Source organism: Choloepus didactylus, chromosome 4 (assembly GCF_015220235.1).
Source record: "Choloepus didactylus isolate mChoDid1 chromosome 4, mChoDid1.pri, whole genome shotgun sequence".
Lineage (NCBI taxonomy): Eukaryota > Metazoa > Chordata > Mammalia > Pilosa > Megalonychidae > Choloepus > Choloepus didactylus.
The window spans coordinates 111,947,499-111,967,715 of record NC_051310.1 but is presented as its reverse complement, the minus strand read 5'-3'; the positions used below and the strand labels follow the sequence as shown (position 1 = coordinate 111,967,715).

Sequence of the window (20,217 nt, the reverse complement as noted above, 5' to 3'; positions counted from 1 at the left end):
CAGTTTTATAATGTCTGAAGTGTCCTGTTTTAGGCCTTCCCTCTGCCCCTCAACGTGTAGGGCCCTGGGATCATAGAGAAGATGGAGAAGACTGCAGAAGGACCAGGCTGGGAGGCAGAACAGGTAGGCTGGTGTGGCCAGAAAAGAGCCAGAGGGGTAACGGTGTGCAACAGAGCAGCTCTTGAAGGCTGCGGTAAGGACCCTGGCTTGTACCCTGAGTGTTTTGAGCAGGGGACTCACATTGTCACAGGCTCCCTCTGGTGGCTGCGTTGAGAATAGGCTGGAGGGGACATGGGCAGAACTGGGGAGACCTGTGAGGAGGCTGCTGCGCTGAGAGGTGATGGTGGCTGGGAAGGGTGGTGAGCGTGGCACTGAGAGAAACGGCTGATTCTGGACATATAAACCTTTTTTTTTTTTTTAATTAGAGAAAAATCATGCATGAAATACAGAGTTCCCATATACCACCTTATTAACACTGTGTATTGGTGTGGTACATTTGTTATAATTAACGAAAGCACATTTTTATACTTGTACTATTAACTATAAAGACCATGATTTAGCTTAGGAGTCACTTTTTGTATTGTAAGGTTCTACAGATTTTTTAAAAAAAATTTTATTCTAGTACCATATATACAACCTAATTTCCCATTTTATCCATATTCAAATATACAATTCAATGCTGTTAATTATGTTCATGATGTTGTGCTAACTTTTTTAATGGAATGGAAAATGTCAGACATATACTAAAGTAGAATGGTATAAAGAATTCCCATGTCCCCATCACCCACTTCCACAATCATCAATTCATGGCCCATTTTGTTTCATTTAAATCCCTCTTCCCTCCTTGCAACTGGATTATTTTGAAGCAAATCCCAGATATCATATTATTTCATCCATAAATACGTCAGTATGTATCACTGAAAGATAAGACCTGGATTTATTTTGAAGCTGGAGCCACCAGGAATTTGCTCAAAGACCTCCAGCAGCTATTAAGAAGGAGGCCCTGCGGAGCCGGGTTCCTCAGGCTTACGACTATCTCTCCTAAAGCTTTAGTTTTTCCCCTCCCTGGGATGAATCTTCCCAGGCCTCAGAGTCCTCTCCCACCCCCCCATCTGTGCCCACTGAGAGTCAGCAGGCTCACTCCCAGCCTGTGGTTTTTGGAAACTGAAAGCTGCTCCCTTCTCCAGGAGCTCACAGCAGGAAGAGACTTCTCCTCTTCCTGGTCCCTTTATAAAAGTCTTGTCCAATTTCTGGCATAAAGGCTCCCGAGGCCTTTAAAGACAACCGGAAAATGAAGGAGCTCCCATTGAAGGTAAGGGAAGCATGCAGAAAGTCACAGAACGAGGTAAACAGGACACAGATTCAGACATTGAAGCCTCAGTAAGTGCAGGGGAAGCTCTTTGCTTTCCAGAAGGCCACTGCCTCCAGGAAGCAGCCTGGCTCTGCCTCCAATTTGCTGTGAGACCTTGGGTAGGTCATTTTCCCTCTCTGGGTTGAGAGAGGAGTGGGGCAGGCAGGGCATCCTCTCAGCATCCCCCAAGCCATTCAGCCATTTCAGGTTCATGATTTGGCTACGGTCTGAGGGACCACTAATCCACCCCAGTGTCGGAGAACAAAGAACAGGCTCCCATTTCCTCTTCCCTTGGCTCTAGTCCAGGTTTTGGCAAGCAGTTCTCTTAACCTCTCCTCCTTGCCACTATTTCCCATGTCCAACCCAAGGCCAGAAATTTTTCTGGGTTGCTGGGTCACAGAGACAAAAAGATGATGATGACAGCAAATACTACTTGACTGAGTGCTGGCTTTTGCAGGGGCTATGCAGATAAGTGTAACCTCCAGGAACCCCAGGCCTGCAGGGTTCTGGTTTACAGAATCACAGGCAAAGAAGCTCACCACAATCCAAAATAATCCAAAATAATCACTTTAAGAAATGTATTACAGTAAAACTCATTTTTTGTAGACATATGTGAATTTTGACGTATGCATAGAGTTGTGTAACTACCAGTGCAATTAGGATACAAAATGGTTCTGTCACCCGCAAAAAAAAAAAAAAAAAAAAAAAAAAAAAAATTCCCTTTTGCTGCCCCTTTGTAGTCAAACTCTCTCCCAATCCCTAATGGCTGGCAACCACTGATGTGTTCTTCATCCCTATCGTTTTTTTTTTTTTTTCCCAGACTGTCGTATAAATGAAGTTATACAGTATGTAGCCTTTTAAATCTGGCTTCTTTCACTTAACACAATGCTTTTGAGAGTCACCCTTATTGTTGAATGTATCAGTAGTTTGTTCCTTTTTATTGCTGAGCAGTATTCCATTGGTGCGGGTACTATACTTTGTTTATCCATTCATCAGTTGAAGGACATCTGGGTTGTTTTCAGTTTTTGACAATTATGAATAAAACCGCTAGAAACATTCATGGACAGGTTTTGGGTGAACATAAATTTTCTTTTCTCCAAGATAAATATTCAGGAGTGGGATTGCCGGGTCATATGGCAAGTGTATGTTTATAGTAATCTGCCAAACTGTTATCCCAAATGGTGGTACCATTTCCAAAGTCATAATAACCTTTTTTCAAGTCTACCCTTTAACCTGAATGTCTTGACAAATGCCAGGAGGAATCCCGATCCTCTTCTCCTGCCACTTGCTCTCTTTCCCCATTTTCAACCACCCCACAGCCCCTCCTTCAAGCCTCTCTCTCTCCTCACCTGTCCTCCTTCCCTGCTCTACCAGTTCACCCAGCCGAGCGCCTAGCTTCTCTCCCTCCTCCTCCGATTCTCCATCTCCAAAGTCCCTGGGATGGGAGGGGCCGAGGGGCAAAAATGGACTCGGAGCAAGGCTACTAGGCACGTATTAATTTCTGACCTAGTCACACACACTAAACCGGTGGTGCACTTTGTAGGAGAGGAAGGCCAGGTCCGCACAAAGAAACTTATCTATGATCCCCCAAATTTGCAGGCAGCATATGTAGGATGTGAATCCAAGGCAAAACGCTCTGCTTCTGTGCTGAGGTGCCTTCCAGGTTTCCGAAGCTCCACCCCGGGCGGGACCCGCCGTAGGGGGCGGCACGCAGATTCCAGCCGCTCTGCCGCCAAGGATCCTCCCGAAGCCTGGAGCTCCACCAGCCTCCTCGTGCGGGCACTGGGAGTCGGCTCACCTTAATCGGTTCACTTTCACTCTCTGAGCCCCTCCTGTTAATCGACTGAGGTGTTCCCTCATTTTATAGATATTGAAACCGAAACTCAGAGAGGTGCGGTGACCTGCCCAAGGCCACACAGCTCCGCAGTGGTGGAGACAGGATTTAAACCTAAGTCCTCTGATTCCAGGACGCTCTGCTCTTTCCACCACTTTGCAAGAACTGGCTTAGAACAATAACAATCCAATGCCATTTGGTTTCCTGTCTTCACACACACACCTGTTGCAAGTAACTCTCTTGCCTTGTAGCCCTTACATGATCACACCTGATCTTTCTAATAACCACCGGAGGCAGTTACGATGGTCGTTCAGCTTTTACAGGTGAAGCGCCATAAGACCCGGGTCCGGGTTAGACTGTTTTGATACTTCCCGGATCCTTTCCAATCTTTCCCAAGGCTTCGTGCTGCTCCCGAGCCGCCCGCGGCCGCTGACGTTCTTCAGGCGCCCCCTACAGGCATTAAGTCGCCCTGCTGGGTGACTTAGAAAGTTTTTCGTGAAATTTTCCCCCACCCCACCCCACTTTTTAACCCAATTCCTCACTCAGTTGCCAAATCTGGGCCTTCCTCTCATTTGAACCCACCTTGTCCCTCCTTGCTCCACATGTTTAGCAATATAATCTCAGCTTCAAGAAACTAGGATATAATAAAGTCTCAACAAATTGGGGAGGTTGTCAAGTTTGAGAACCACAGGCATGTGTCTGTCTCCACTATCCTGGGAATTCTTTGGGGTGAGGTCTGTGTCCTCATCGGGTTAGCCTCAGGGCCTCCCAGGGAAAGGACCGTGTCTCCCCCATGGGCCCCCACCTGCTGGGGCCAGGCCTTTCAGAGCAGCGATGTGGCAGTGAGCGTGGAATACAAGAAGGCAGCTCTGGCTTCTGCCCTCCACCACGCAGCTCTGTGCTTGTAGCAGGAGGAAGGGACGCTGTGTTCCCCGATGCCCCCATGGGGTGCTAGCAATGGGCTCCTCTGCACAGACTGGCCTGCCTGGGAGCCCAGAGGAGCTTGGACTTGGGCAGCTGGGAGGCTGAGCCTTCCCGAGGGTGGGCACCTCGGTGTTTCAGGAAGCGGAGCCTAGGACTGGGTGGAGAAGGGGTACAGAGTTGGGAGAGAGGAGAAGGAGAGGCTGGCAGATGTCAAAGCCCTATGATCTCCAGGTTTCTACCCTGAATGTCCCATTGCCCACGGACCACCCCCACTCTGAGGTCCTGCCACAACCTTTTGGGTTCCCTCTCTCTCCATTTATTCACTCATCAAGCAATCAGCTGAGCACATACCATGAGCCAGATTTTTTCTCAGGAGGGGGAGTTTATTGAGGGGTAATTTACACATTATAAAATTCATCCCTTTTTAGTGTACAGTGATATGAGTTTGGACAAATGCATACAGTTAGGTAAACATGATCAGAATCAAGATACAGAATATTTTCATCAGCCTAGAAAATTCCTTCCCGCTCCTTGGTAGTCCACCTTTCCCCCCACCTCCAGCTCCTGACAACCTCTGATCAATTTTTTTGTCCCTATAGATTTGCTTTTCCAGAATATCATGTAAATGGAGCATACAGCATGTGACCTTTTGAGTGTGGCCTCTTTCAGCACAAATGCTTTGGAGAGTTGTCCATGTTGTTGCATGTATTAGTAGTTTGTTCCTTTTGCTTGTATCTCGTTGTGTGGCTCTATCACATTTATATTATCTATTCACCATTGATGGACATCTGCGTGGTCTCTGCTTTTGGGCAATTATGAATAATGCCACTGTAAACATTTGTGTGTAGGTTTTTGTGTGAACCTAAGTTTTCATTTCTCTGGGGTACATACCTAGGAATGGGATGGATCATATAGAAATATAGTTTAACTTAATAGGAATCTGCCAAACTTTTATCCAGGATGATTGTACCATTTCCAAAGTAATAGTAACCTTATAAAATCTAAACTTTAACTTGAGTGTCTTGACAAACACCAGGAGGAATTCTTTTCCTAATTGGAAGTATTACTTTTTGTGCAAACATAAGTTTTAATTTCTCTGGGGTAGGTACTTAGGGGTGGAAATTGCTGGATTGTATGCTAAGTGTATGTTTAATTTTATACAAAACTGCCAAACTGTTTTCCAAAGTGGCTTTACCATTTTGCATTCCCACCAGTAATGCCTGAGTTTAAATTGTTCCATATCCTAGACAAGTGTCAGAACTTTTTGTTTTTAAATGAAAATTTTAAACACCTACAAAAGTAGAGAGAATAGTATAGTAGATTGAATTATGAACCTCAATTTGGACATGTTCTTAATCTTACTCTGCATTCCTGTGGGTATGAGCCCATCGTAAATAGGATCACCTGAAGATGTTACTTTAAATTAGGGTGTGGCCCACCTGAATGTGGTTAGGTCTTAATGCCATCACTGGAGGCCTTATAAAGAGAAAGAAACCGGAAGCCAGAGTGAGGTAAGGTCACAGGAAGAAGCCGGAAGTCTGCGGGAACCAGGAATCCAGAAAAGAATGGAGAGGGCATCACCTTGTGGCGTGAAAGCCAAGGAGCTCCAGGGACTGCCTGCAGCCAGCACCTGGAGAAAGCAAGCCTTACTGATACCTCGATTTTGGACTTCTAGCCTCAAAACCGTGAGTCAGTAAATTCCCATTGTTTAAGCCAACCCATTGTGTGGTATTTGTCATAACGGCCTGGAAAACTAAGACAGTATAGTGAACCTCCATGCACTCATCACTGGCTCGTGGCTTCTCTCATTTTATTCCCCCCATCCCACTCTCTTCACAATGGCCAAATTATTTTTGAGGTAAATCCCAGATGTCATATCATTTCATTCATGGGTATTCCAACATTATCTCTACAAGATAAAGATCTTTAAAAAAACATGATACCATTATCTCACCTAAAATTTGTGCCAACATCATTCTTAATATCAGATATCCAGTCAGTGTTCACACTTCCCCAGTTGTCTCCTAAATGTTGTGTATGTATGGGTGTATCATATATAACAACTTGTTTGTTTGAATCAGTTTCCATATAAGGTCCACACATTGTGACTGGTTGATGAGTCTTTGCGTTATTGTACTTGAAAGTCATTTGGAATAATTCTCTTTGTGGTTGTATCACTAACTCAATGTATACATTTATTTGCTTCAATTTGCTTTGGATTTTTAGGAATTTTAAGAATTTAAAATTTTATTCTTGGTTTCAGAATAAGGTACATTCAGAAAGGTCTAACTTTTATTTGTGTCTCTTTCACCTTATACTCACTCCCCCCTTGATAACTATTAATTTTTTAAAATGTATGGTTTATCCTTATGTTTATATGTGTGTATGTGCACATGTGTATATATATCCATGTATGTATTTATCCCTTTTTAGAAAATATTAGCGTAGAATCCCTGTCATGGCCCAAGAGGGCTTTTTATAGCCGGAGTTCTAAAGAAAGCACCGGACGTGTTCTGAGACATGAGCTTTTATTATGGGGCTTACCTACAGGGTGGGGAAGTTGAGTCACGTTGCCCTGAAATCAGGAGTGTCTCTGAATGGATTCAGGAGCCGCTCTGAATGGCGGCAAGTTCAGAATACAATGAGGAAATAGTGCACACTTTGGGGGACTGAATAAGCTGATTATAAGTGCTCAACATTCCAATGGGTATGAGAGCACAAGGCAGGAAGCGGGGTCGTGCAACGTAGGGAGGGGTTGATTGTAATCAACAGGGAGGAGGGGAGAATTATAGAGATAACAGTATCTCAGGGAGTCTTAGGGAGGAGGTAGTTTCGGTTATAGATTACATTTAGCACCTGATATTACAATGCGAATAGGTCAAACCTTAACTGTCCTTGGTCAAGTAAACTGCTGTGTGCAGTCTTCAAGACACTTGGGGGGCCTGGGGCTCCCACAATCACACTTTCCTCTACGTTGCCTTTTTCACAACGCAGCCCAGCCGACTCTCCATAGCATCACATTGCGCTCCTCCTGGTTCCTTTTCACAGCTGCAGAGTCCTCCGTTGAGTGGAAGAACCCTGATTATTCAATCAGTCCCTACTGATCGATATTTACCCTGTTTCCAGTCTTTTGCTATTACGAATAGAGTTGCAGTAAAAAGCCTTGGGCTTACTTCCTTGGGTATTTTTGTTCGTGCATTTGGCGTGGATTCCAGCAGCAGGATTCCTGAGTGGAAGGTTGAATGCGCAGGCGATTCTGTTAGCTGCTGCCACCCTCCCTGCAGAGGGCTCGTGCTGTTTTGCATTCCCACCAGCAAGGCAGGACAGGGCCTGTTCCCTAAACCTCCGCAGCAGGATGCAGTGTCAAGCTTTTGGATTTTTGCCAATCTGATAGGTGGGAAGTGGTATCTCCCTGTAGTTGTAATTTGCATTTCTTTTGTTGGAGTGATCTTGATCATCTTTTCAAATGACTAAGGGCTATTTGTATTTCTCTTTCTGTGAATCATCGGTTAATATTTTTTGCCCATTTTTCTATGAGATTGTTGGTCTTTCCTTCTCTACTTTTAGAAGCTCTTTATATACTATGGATATTAATCCTTTGTTTGTGATAGAGCTTGCAGTTATTTTTCCCAGTTTGTCATTTGTTTTATTTATTTGTTTATTCATTTATTCATCAGTCTTGAGCCGCTGGACGCAGGGGATTCAGCTGTGAGCAGGGGGCCCTGAACCTTGGATCAGTCCTCCACGCCCCTCCTCCCAACCCTTTCCCCTACTGTCCTTTGTCTCCTGACCCCTCTTCTGTCACCCAGTGACTGCTCTTCCCACGTCCTGCCTTGCTCAGGCCTCAGCACCTCCCAATCTGGGCTCAGTGAGGCCCAGAAACCAGACTGATTGTCTCTGCACCCCATACATGTGCCCGGAATCTGGCCGTGACTCAGTGAAGGAGTGAATGAGTGAATGAATGAACAAATGAATGTTGTGAGGGACAAAAAGCCTCTCAGCCCAGGAAGCCAAGTCAGAGTGGAGCTCAGAGAAGCACCTTAAGGTCAAGGTTTCTTCACCCCTGCAATCTATTTCAAACCTAATTGGATCTGAATTCTTACTCTCAAATTGTTGGCAGACAATGTAGGAGGATGTAAAAGATTGCCTGCTTATTGAAGAAAATGTGGAAAATACACAGAGGTACAATGAAGAAAATAGAAAATAGCCATTAATCCATTATGTAGAGGAAACCACTGTGGACATTTGTTTTGTGTTTTCATTTATTTTTTTTCTGTATATATTCAGCATCCCCCCACCCACCCTCACCCTCACCCCCATCACATTATAACATACACATTTCCCCACGGCATTAAACTTTTACATCACCATAATTTTAAATGATTACATAATATGCCATGAAATGAAAGTAACATTCTAACCCTACCACTTAACCTCTCTGTGCCTCAGTTTCCTCCTCTGTAAAATGGGGATAAAGCTAGCACCTCCTTCATCAGTTTATTGTGAGGGTTAAATGTGATTCTATGCATAAAGCACTGTACATGGTAAACAGTGAGTATTAGACATTGTTATTATTACTGCTATTGTTTCCTAATTGGTGACATTTAAATTCTGATTTTATGTTGTTGCACATAACCCTGTAATGAGCCTTCTGTGCAGGGGAGTTTTGTGGGGCATAGAAAGCATTCTCCACCTCTACTCCAAATTAAGCACAGCCATGGTAGAGTGAGAAGGGAGTCCCTTGGCTGGAGGTTGGGATGATCGGCATTCGCCCGTGGAAGCCCAGGGAAAGGGCAGTGCAGGCGAGGGGAACAGCATCTGCAAAGGCATGAAAGATCAGGGGGGTTTCTAATGGGATTGGTAAAATAGGGCACCCTTGTCTCTATTTTACCAGTGGGGTAATTGAGGCCCAGGGAAGGGAAGCAGCTTGTCTGCTGTGGGAACCAGATCTGAGCCTCCAGGCTGCCCACCCAGTGCTCCCTACACGCCCACGGGCTGTTCTACCCTCCCACGAAATAACATGTGCTTGCTGGGAGGCAGAGGCGGAGGAGGAAAAGAGGGAGGAGGGGGAGGAGTTTGGGGCTTGTGAAGCCTGCAGGCCTGTGAGCCCCTGCCCAGTCAAGGCCCAGCTGTCCCCCAAACAAGCGAATGAGCCCTGAGAGGGTCCCGCCTCAGCTCTGCTCGCCTCCAAATCTTCACCCTGATGCCTTCCCAAATTCAGACCCTACCCTCGCCTCCCACCCATTCAACCCAGTAGCTGGGTTGCAGACAAAGGCTGGAAAGACCTCCCCCATGTCAAGTTTCCATTCTCAGTTCATAATTAGGCTGTCCTGTGGTTATTTAAAGGTGGAGTGTGACCATGGCCCCCAGTGCTTCTGCCAAGAGGGAGGTGTCTGAGAGGGCCCAGAAAGATCTGGGGGCTTGGGCAGTATGGGGATGTAGGGCCTTAAAGGCTAGGCCAGTCTGAGGCGGCACGGGTACTGACAAATGAAGTTTGAGGGTTCTCCAAAATTGTTCCCCTTCTGCTTGTTACATTTCAAGGTCTACCATTAGATCTGATTCTGCAGAATCCCAAAGAAAATGTAAACTAACACTTCTTGGAAGGAGCATCTCAACCTTTTATGGTCCGAATTGTCTGTAATAGCAGCCTCATTGCTGCACTAGTCCAAACACTCCTGTTTAGCACGCTCTCTTCTACATACTGGGGACCTCCTGCCACCACAGTGGCAGATGCTCCACACTCCAGGCCGTGTGAATTATCTACCAAGAGGACCTGACAATTCCAAATGACTGTTATGTGTTAAACCTAAGACTATGAATATAGGGGTGGGAAGGGATCCCCGAAATGGAAAGGGACTTAGCCACACCGGTTGGTGGCAGAGCTGGGCTAGAACATAGGTTTCCTGATTTCAGCCCCAACTCTCTAGGCACTGTTTGCCTCCTTCCATCAAAGAGAGAGAGATGACATTCAGTACCTGCTGTGTGCTGGGCCCTGAGCTGGGCTCCAGGGTGTGGCAGTGAAGAGCTCACAGTTCCTGCCTTTGAGGAGCTCCTGGCAGCCAAGGCCAGGGACAGAGACTCACATGAATGAGTGTGGGTGGAGGGCCATCAGGGATAGATCTCTGTGCAGAGACATCTGGAGAATTTCCAGAAGGAGTGAGCATAGGTGGTTGAAGAATGAACAGGACTTTTTCACCAGGACAGTTTCCAGGAAGAGGCATTGCAGGAAGAGGAAAGAGCAAGGGCAAAGGCAGAGGAGAAGGAGGCTGATAGTTCCTGCTCCCAGGCTGTCAGGAAGCCCCAGGGGCTGACACCAGGATCCCCAGTAACCATCTCAGGGTCCAAGGATACCCTGTAACCTTTATGGGGCATATACGTTTAAAAAGAGATTGGTTGGAGGTTGTGTATTTTAATCAAAAGGAGAGACCCCTTGATGGTGAAGATGCAGGCATTGTGACAGATGGTGAAGCAAATCCCTTTTGGAGCAGCGGTGGTATATAAACACACATGCCTGTGTTGGGGTGGGGCTGCCTCTTGATCAGTCTTGATTTTGTCCACTCAGATTGCAGCTCAGCAGCCATCTGCTCAAGTCTAACTGTTGAGGGGGCACTCCCTGCCTCACCTTGCCAGGTCACTCCCCTTGTCTGAGACTCAGTTTCCCCACATAGAAAACGAGGCGGGTGAACTTGTTTGTCTTTAAGGTCCCTTCTGCATGGGATTGGTTCTAAAGCGTGGGCTCAGGCTCTCCCTTGGCTGGGATGTGGGTGGCGCCATCTGGTGGCCAATGTTGGCCACGCAGCCTGGGAAGGGGCTCCCTGCTTGGCCCTCTGAGCGTGTGTGCGTGTTGAGTATTGGAAGTGATTACACATGACACACAAAATGCTGAGCTTCCCTGTCTCTCAGACCCTGGTGAAAATCAGAGATAGAGGCGGAAGGAACCTTACCACAAAGACAGAAACTGGAAAAATCTTCTTTCTGGGATCTGCCCAAGGTACCCATGACTGCAAAATTCCCTGGGCCACCCATCTTGCTAATATACTTTGAGAGTGTCACTCCTCTGCTCAAAATCTTTCCCTGTCACTCATCTACTGAACAGGGTAAATATCAAACTCCTGGCTGTGGCGTTTAGGGTTCTCCAGAAGCTTACCCCTGCTTAGTAACCCCTATGGCCTCATTTCTCACTCTTTTTCCCTGTTCTACTCCAGGTGAAATATCCCAAGCTCTCCCATCTCCAAGCCTCTGCCCATGCGGCCTCTTTTTCCCAGAGTGCCCTCCCCTCTCCTTTAGTCCTCATAGCATTCTTCAAGGCTTGACTGAAATGCCACCACCAGGAAGACTCCCTGGATTTTTCTAGTTGGGTATGAGTTCTCCTTCCTCTGAACCTCCCAACCCTTTGTCTGTATCTTTCTCCTGGAGTGTAGAGAATTAGTGTTTACCCAGGCCCCTTAGGCCAAAGATTTGTTGTGCCACCTCCCTAAAGACTAGCTCCATGTCTGCTTCCTATCTGGGTCCTTTCCCAAAACACTGAGCCCTCCTCATGGCATTCAGGCTGCCCTCTGCCAGGTCCTACCTCCTACTTCACTCCTCCACCTCCTTCGTGCCCTAAGACTTAGCCACAGGGGCTGCCTCCACGGAACGGGTTTGTGAAATAGAACAGAAAGTCATGAGCCTCGGACCAGACTCCTATTGGACCCTGCCCTTCAGCAGACAATAGCTGTGCAGCACTCAGGCCCCTGCTGCTGAGCTGTGTGTGGGAAACTGGCCTCTAGGTACCCAGAATATGGGGACAGACCCAAGTCACCCCTGGCTCCTTCCTTCAAAAACAGAACGAATAGCTATAGCCCTGGCAGTAATTACCCTAACCATTTGTAGACATCTGCTAGTGTCAACTCATTGTGCTGTATAACATGATTTCCTCACACAACCCATTTATAGAGGCAGAAACAGGGCTCAGAGAGGCCAAGTAACTCACTCAAGGTCACACAGCTCTGAATGTGAATGCTCAAACTCAGCCCTTGCCTTCCAGCTGTCTCCATATCCCGTGCAGTTTCTGTAATGCTCTGCTGTCACCATGTCTTGTACATAACAGGTGCTTGATGAGTTCCTGGATAATAAATACAGACATAAATGAATACCTAACTATCTCTTTCTGCTGGAGATGCTAGAATTCCAGCCTACCTCAGGGTCACACAGCCATCTTTGCATGTGGCAGGAGTCTCAGGACTAGGATTTAAGAGGGAAACAGCTCCGGCCATTGAAGGAGGAGGTGATGGCTGGGTCCTAGAAGGGGTGAATTCCCCGAGTCTGGGTGTTGCGAGGTATTGGGCTCTGGGCATGGCAAGGACCTGCAACCACTGGTGTAATATCCCACCCACGGGTGTCATATATGTGGTGCTGGGGCCCGTGGAAGTCCCACAACTTCAGGGGGGTCCTAGGGCCCGGACTGGCTTGCAAGGTGAGGACCTGTATTAATCGAAACCCCCTGAAAAACAGACACCAAGACAGGATCAGATGTACAAGAGATTTGTTAGGGGGCACATCTATGAGGGAAAATGGAGAAGGAATCGGGGAGGCTGGAGAACCATCAGACCTCAGTGTAAGTCTGACCCAAGTGAAGGAGCAAGGGAAAGAAGGAAGGAAGTTTGCATGGAAGCATCTTAGACTATAGTGCACTTCTCAGAAAGTTCAGCAAGGCCGATGGGGAACCCTTTAGTCACAGATGCCTGCTGGAAGAGTCCTGCATCTTTCAGGCATGGTGCTCCCTGGTATTTCTGCCAGGTGCCATCACTGACTGGAAGGAACCTGTGGGAGCGCAGCCTCTACAGGCACACAGAGGGTGAGGGATTTCAGAGCACGGCCGCTGGAGCCGTGGGTCAACTGTGTTTCCAGTGTCAGAGATCCGAGAGACACATTTTCATGGCCATTGGGAGCCTTCTGCCTCACTGAGCCTCAGCTCACCAGCCTGGCCTGGAGGAAGCCACATATTTCTGAGGTTCTCAAGAGTGTGGCGCCGACAAGGCACAGAGGGCTGAAGGACACAGAGGTGGAGTCCAGTGGGAGGCCCATGAGTGGGGGATGAAGACAAGGCATCCTGGGGGTGGACAGCAAGGCAGACGGTGACACTAAGGACGGATCCTGCTGATGGTCCCCTCTGCACCCTCAGCACCTCCTAATCCCTGCCCCCACCCAAGAACTGAGATGAGGCCCTAAGATGGGGCGTCCCCTGTCCCAGTGAATGGAGCTCAAAATAGAAGTGAAATTCAGTTACAGAAGGACAATTCCGTTTCTCATGCACCTGTTTATGTTCTGAGTGTCATACTGTCACCCTAGGACAGATGGAACATCATCAGGCTGACTCAGGTAAGAAGACGTGGCTTACAAAGGAAAGAGAATTGAAATAACTTTGCTCTTTATATCCGCAGCACTGGAAGCTGAAAGAGAACAAAACATCAATGAACTATTGGGGGAAAGGTTTATGATCCAAGTATCTTCATCCCAGTCAAGATTTCATTAATCCTGTCAGGATTTTGGGGGGGCACACAAAGAGCAAACAAAATACTCAAGGAAATACTCAGTATCAAATGAAAACTGGGTTAGAAGAGACATCTCAAGATATGGGATGAAAAGCACACAGGAAACAGTAGGAAGGAATGGATACACATAGTTAAATCTAAATGAATGATGAAAATGTGATTAACAATTGTGATTTTAAGAGAGATTCTTGAAATGAAGAAAACCACACTAAGAGAAACTTCTTAATAGTCAGAAATGAAAAGATCTAAATCTGCACTGTCCAGTATGGTAGCCCCTAGCCACATGTGGCTATTTAATTAAAACTAAATAAAATGTCCAGTTCAGTTCTTCAGCTGCATGAGCCACATTTCAAGTGCTCAGTGGCCACATGTTGGTGGTGACAACTGTGCTGGACAGAGCAGACACAGAACACTTCCACCATTGTAGAATGTTCTTTTGGACAGTGCTGGTCTAATGTCTGTCAGCAAATCCATGGAGGGAAAAAGGGGTTTTGGAGAGTAGAGAATAAAAGTATTCTAATGGTCTTTGAAAAGGAGAGCAGAGAAGCAAGCAGGCAAAACCAAAATTAAAAAGCATAGTAGAACTTCTAAATAAACAAGTGGTGATGGTGGTGGTGGTGAGATTTGAAATAAGAAGTAAGGACAAACTTGATTAAGCCAGAAAAGGGAAAGGAGAAAAAGAGAGAAAGAAATATAATAAACAATAAATGTGAAATCAGTTGGGAGGAAAAAAAACTACGTTTATCAGCTACCACAATGACTTCCCTATCAAAACTTCCCTATCAAAAGTCAAAGATGCAATTTCCAGCTATACGGTGGAATAGATGTGTACAGAAACCTCTGTGACAGAATACCTAAAAATGTTGGATAAAAAATTTAAAAATTCTTTAAAAAATATAGCTGAGAAGACAGAAAAGTAAGGGAAATATTCAGTGTTCAGAAGCAAAGAAATCACGAGTCCACAGGTGTAAATGCATTTTGGAGCCAGGATACGCCTTAAGGGCATGTGATGATTTGAAGCTGTATGTACCCCAGAAAAGATATGTTTTGGGGTACTTAATGTTCTTAGAGCTAATCCATTCCTGTGGGTGCAGACCAATTGTGGGTGGGATCTTTTGATTAGGTTATTTTAGTTGAGGCATAACCCAGGTGGGTCTTAATCCCTTACTGGAGTCCTTTATAAGAGGATGGAATTCAGAGAAATATACAGAAGCTGAGAAAGAAAGCCACAGATGGAGAAGCCAGAAGCTGAAAGCAACGAAGCCCAGGAGAGAAGGGAGAGACCAGCACACCCACCATGTGCTTTGCCATGTGGCAGAAGAGCCAAGGATCACTGGCAGCCTGTCTTTCAGAGACCAGGTTATCGTCTTGACGATAACTCGATTTGGACATTTTCACAGCCTCAGAACTGTAAGCTTGTCAGTTAATAAATCCCCATTGTAAAAGACAACCCATTTCTGGTATTTTGCATTTTGGCAACTTTAGCAAACTAAAACAGGACATCTGCCCATCCTTGTGACCCAAAGTCTGGGTTTTTACAGGTTGCCCAAGCTTATGGTACAGGAGATAATGCCTGGGGCCCTGGCAAGGTGGGAGATGAGTTAGAAGACCCCTGCCCAAACCAGGAGTCCCAAAGGACTATGCTCTTAGTTGGTAAACTGGAAAAAGAAAATACTCACAGGAGAGATGTCTGCTTCTGTCTTGACTGTTGTTGGAGCAGAGAAAAGAAAGGTCTCCCTTGATGATTTCTAGAACAAGCTCAGTCTCAAGTGGATGTGGGGCCAGAATTCATACCGCCTGTGTTGGTGCCCCTCCTCTGAAAAATTAACGGAAAATGTAGTTTACAGTGTTCCCCAGATGCCTGATGAAGCAATTGCAAATTGTCTCTAGAGGAACACACTTTAAATCGAGGCTTTAAAGAATTCTCACAGATAAATATCCAAGGCGCAGGAGGTCACACTAAAAAAAAAAAAAAATAATAATCATTCAACACAAGAGGAAATAAGCTATGTGAAATGAGAGTCAGCAGAAGCAGCACTGCTGAATCAGATCTATAACAACTAAAAATATTGGAATTATCTCTTATAGAATATGAAATAATTATGTTTATTTTTTAAAGAAATTAAAGAGGTGATTCAATGTATGATAAAAGAGTGAGAGACTATCAAAACTGAGCAGGTGAATTAAAAAGAACCAACTAGAATTTCTAGAGATGAAAGATGACATTGAAATTAAAACCCAGTGGATAAAGTGTTGGTTCTGGGAAAGATTGAGTCAGCTCACTCTATCTTGTATCCTACTGAATGCAATTAGACATCCTGGACTCACTACCTAATTTTAAGATTTACTATAAGGCTACAGTTATCAAGACACTGTGGTGTTAGCAAAGGGATACATACTATAATTATGGAACTGGATAGAGTTCAGAAATGGATGCAAAGACAACAAATGATGTTGAACAACTGCACATCCACATGCGAAGAAACCCATGAACTTCAACCTAAACCTCGTATCTTATATAAAAACTCAAAATGGATCATGGATCTAAATATAAATGTAAAGCGATAAAACTATTAGCAGAAAAGTCAGGAGAACATCTTTATAACCTGAGATTAGGCAGAGTACCTACATCTGATCTCAAAAGCACAATCTATAAAAGAAACAAACTGATAAACTGTGGTGGCTTCATCAATATAAAAAACTTTTGTGCAAGATACTGTTAAGGAAATGAAATGACAAGCTTCAAACTTGGAAAATATTTGTAAATCTATATCCGACAAAATACTTGTGTCCAGGAAATATTAGAAAACAAAACTCTCGATAGTAAAAAAACAAACAACCCAATTAAAAAAAAAAAATGGGTAAAAGACTTGAACATACACTTCACCGAAGAGGATATGCAGATGGCAAGTAAGCACAAGAAAAGATGCTCAACATCATTAGCCATTAGAGAACTGCAAATTGAAGCCATCTATTAGAAGGGCTAAAAAAAAATACTGACAATTCCAAGTGCTGGTGAGGATGTGAAACAACTGGAACTCTCGTCTGTTGCTGTTGGGAATGTAAATAGCATAGCCAGCCTGGAAAACAGTCTGGCGGTTTCTGATAAAGTTAAATACACACTAGGTATATGACCCAGAAATCTCACTCCTGGAGAAAGGAAAACTTAATTCATGTAAAAACCTGTACATGACTTCTCATAGCAGCTCTGTTCATAATTGCCCAAACCTGAAAACTACCTGAATATCCTTTAACCAGGTGAAGAAAGAAACAAACTTGGGGCCAGTCATACAAAGTAATAAAAAGGAACCAACTACCAATACACATAGCAACATGGATGAATATCACAGGCGTTAAACTGAGTGAAAGAAGATGGTTTCAAAAGGATACACAGTGTGTGGTTGAGTCCAAAGATACATTCTGGCAACTGTAAAACCATAGTGACTGAGAAGTAAGTTGCCATGGTTAGCTTAGAAGTAGGGTGTGACTGCACAGGGTGATGGAATTGTTCTGTGTCCTGAATGTTCTGGTGGTTACACAAATCTATGTATTTGTTAAAACTCCTAAAGCTGTACACAAAAAGGAATCAGTTTTTTTTTTTTTTTTTTTTTTTTTTTACACAAAGTCTTGAAGAGTTTTATTGCATTTTCTCCCAAGGCAGCACAGTGAGTTAACTTAAGAATGAACTAAGTGAGCTAACTTGTTTCACAGGTATCTGACCATCCTGTGAATTCAAATCATCCGGGAGCAATCCTGCAGCAGGGATCTGAGGGCAGTGGCCGCAGGCAGGGTTTGTGCCACCCTTCCCACAGCTTGGTTCAAAGGGAATGCCACCGGTTCTCTGTCTCAAGTCAGCAAACTGCAGGCCGTTCTTTACTCTGAGTGAAAGCTAAATTCCTGCTGCCAATAGTCTTGTCATCTGACAATTCAAAGCGAAAAAAGAAGTAGATAGAGGAAAACTTTCTGTATTTTCTAAAATTAATCTCATATTTGTGCCTCTAATCTAGATTGAGGAATTGCAAAGAAAAATAAAACTGTGTCCAAGCAGTTCAAACAGGCAAACGCCTTCTTAAAGTAGAAGGGAACCATAATTTTAGAGCAGAAATGAGGATGGATATGGGATTCTGGGACAGTTCTCTCCACATACAATGATAAGAAGGCTATAAATCCTCGACCCTGGGAAGACATCCCTGGTGTTGCCATGTATGTATGTGCAACCATTTATAGTTCTATTTTCAGAACTCAGATGGTCGCTTATATGGAAATAAGCAAGTTGAGGAAAAGTCTCAAGTGAAAAGCAATATACTTTATATCCATGGTGGGTTTTAGAAGCAACACTGTGGTCAAGAGACCCAAAGCAATCTCCAGGCAACTGGATCTGGAATCATAGAAAAATAAATGCACGTAACTTATAGAAACTGAAGTTCATTTTCCAGCAATCTTATTTCCACTTCTGTTTAAAAGCCATGGAAGAGCATTCACAACCACTTGGTGGTTACTCCTACCCATTCGATGGCCTGAGCAGTGGGAGCTGCAGACAGGCCTTCAGTTGCCGGCTGCGCCCTCCAGTCTTCAGTAGGGAATGGCTGAATGGGTGCAGAGGAGCTTTACGCCAGCCTGCAACCTTGGATTTAGTAGCAGTAAATTCAGGAGCTGGAGCAGTCCATTCACCCTGAAATTCCTCCTTGGTCACAGCCTTGTCAGCAGTGGCCTGCTCTTCCTTTTCAGTCTCTTCAGGATCTCTGTGAAAGTAGAGATCAGGCATCCCAGTTACTCATGCAAAATGGAGCCATGTAAGCACAGCATCTACCACATCAGACTCAGAGTGAGCCCGTTGTTGCATGGGATGGCAATGTCCGCATATTGCAGAGGCAAATCTGTGTTACACAGAGAGCGGTCAGCAGGTAACATAAGACGCCTCTGTAAGACGCTGGTGGTCAACCCTGGGATCAGTCACCACCACAAGATGCAGCTCCCAGAAGGCTGCCTGTAGCTGGTTAGTGAAGGTTCCAGGAGTGAAGCCCCAGCAATAGGAGTGGCTCCAGTGGCAGCAGTAAACTTCAGCGCAGCCTTTTGGCCAGTATTCCTGGAGGGTATGTCACAGACATCAGCTGGGTTTTCAATAGCAACAAAGGCACAAGCTGCCAGCAGAAGCCTCTCCCAGGTCCTCTTCAGATTTATGATGTAGATGCCATCACTTTTCCTTTTGTAGATGTACTCTTCCATTTGGAAGTCAAGATTGGTGCCACCAAAGTGGGCTCCTGCTGCAAGGAATTTGAGGACATCTTCCTTCTTCATCTGCAGGACATCAAGGGCTCCAGACATTGTTTCCGTTTCCCTTTAAGTTATGATGGGAATCCAGGACAATGCACGAGGGTTACTCTGCTTCCTCTGGAACCAGAACCAAGGATCTACACTGGGAGTGCAGGTTGTCTCTGCACCAAGCCAGGGAGGAGTGAGGGAAGGAGGAGCCAGCAGGGCACCAGGAGATCCCACCACTTTTAAGTAGCCTTATCTTTGATTCAGAGCTCGCCCTGTTACTGCAGTCCTTTAACTGTTTTCTGGAACTTTGAGAGAGAAGTTTCTGCCATTTCTTGCTGGTTGTTCAAAGCTTCATGGGGGTAATGGAGTCCTGAAGCATCTCACTCCACCAGCTTGATCCACTATTATTATGATTATTCATAAGGAGATCTGGGTTTTAGTCTTTCCTGGGCCACTGTGTTGTCTGACCTTGGACAAGTCACTTCTTGCTGGACTGGTGACCAAGTCGTCTTTGAAGTTCCTTTTGGCTTTAACCACGTTGGTTTTACTTGGTTTCAGTAAAGATCCTGGGACTGTAAACCTGGTGAAATGGAGTAGAAAGAGCAGGACCCTCTGGTCAGATGGACTTAAAGTCAAATACTCTCTCTGCCCCTTCCATCCATCTGTCCCTTCATCTACTGATTCCCTCACCAAATATTTGAGAAGCCCCTACATGTCAGACACAGCACTAGCTCTGTGGACACAGTGGGGAACTGAGCAGACCCAGTGTCTACCCTCAGGGAGCTGACACTCTAGCAGAAGAGGTAGACTTTCAACTAATAACCACACAATAGTGTTGTTACAAACTGTGGTAAGGGCTTTGAGGAAAGTATGCTGGATGCGCTCAGTGTAGATAGAGTTTGGGAAAGGAAGAAGCCAGGGAAGGTGACATTTGGGCTGAGAACTGAAGGGTGGAAGGAGTTATCCAGGGGCAGATTTGGAGAAGGCATCTGGGCAGAGGGGATATAATGGGCCAAGGAATCTGTGGTCAAAGGAAGCACAAACCTTTGAGGGCAATGTGGCAGGAGCTACATTGTGAGGGAGGTCGGGGCTAGTCCCCTGGTCAGGACTTTGTCTTTCTCTGACAGCAGCAGGAACACGCTGAAGAGTCTGAAACAGAGGCGTGATGATTGGAATCATGTATTAAAAAGATCATCCTGGCTGCACTGGGGAGAATGACTGGAGGGGGCAAGAAGGTATTTGCTGTGTGGCCTTGGATGTCACTCAACTTCTCTGAGCCTTAATCCTCTCCCCTATAAAATAGGGATAATAAT

At 45.3% G+C, this 20,217-nt stretch overlaps 1 pseudogene; it reads right to left on the bottom strand.

The window, feature by feature from the left end:
* Nucleotides 1-18,120: 18,120 nt before the first annotated feature.
* On the bottom strand, nucleotides 18,121-18,967 carry LOC119532765 (annotated as a pseudogene).
* Nucleotides 18,968-20,217: the final 1,250 nt, after the last annotated feature.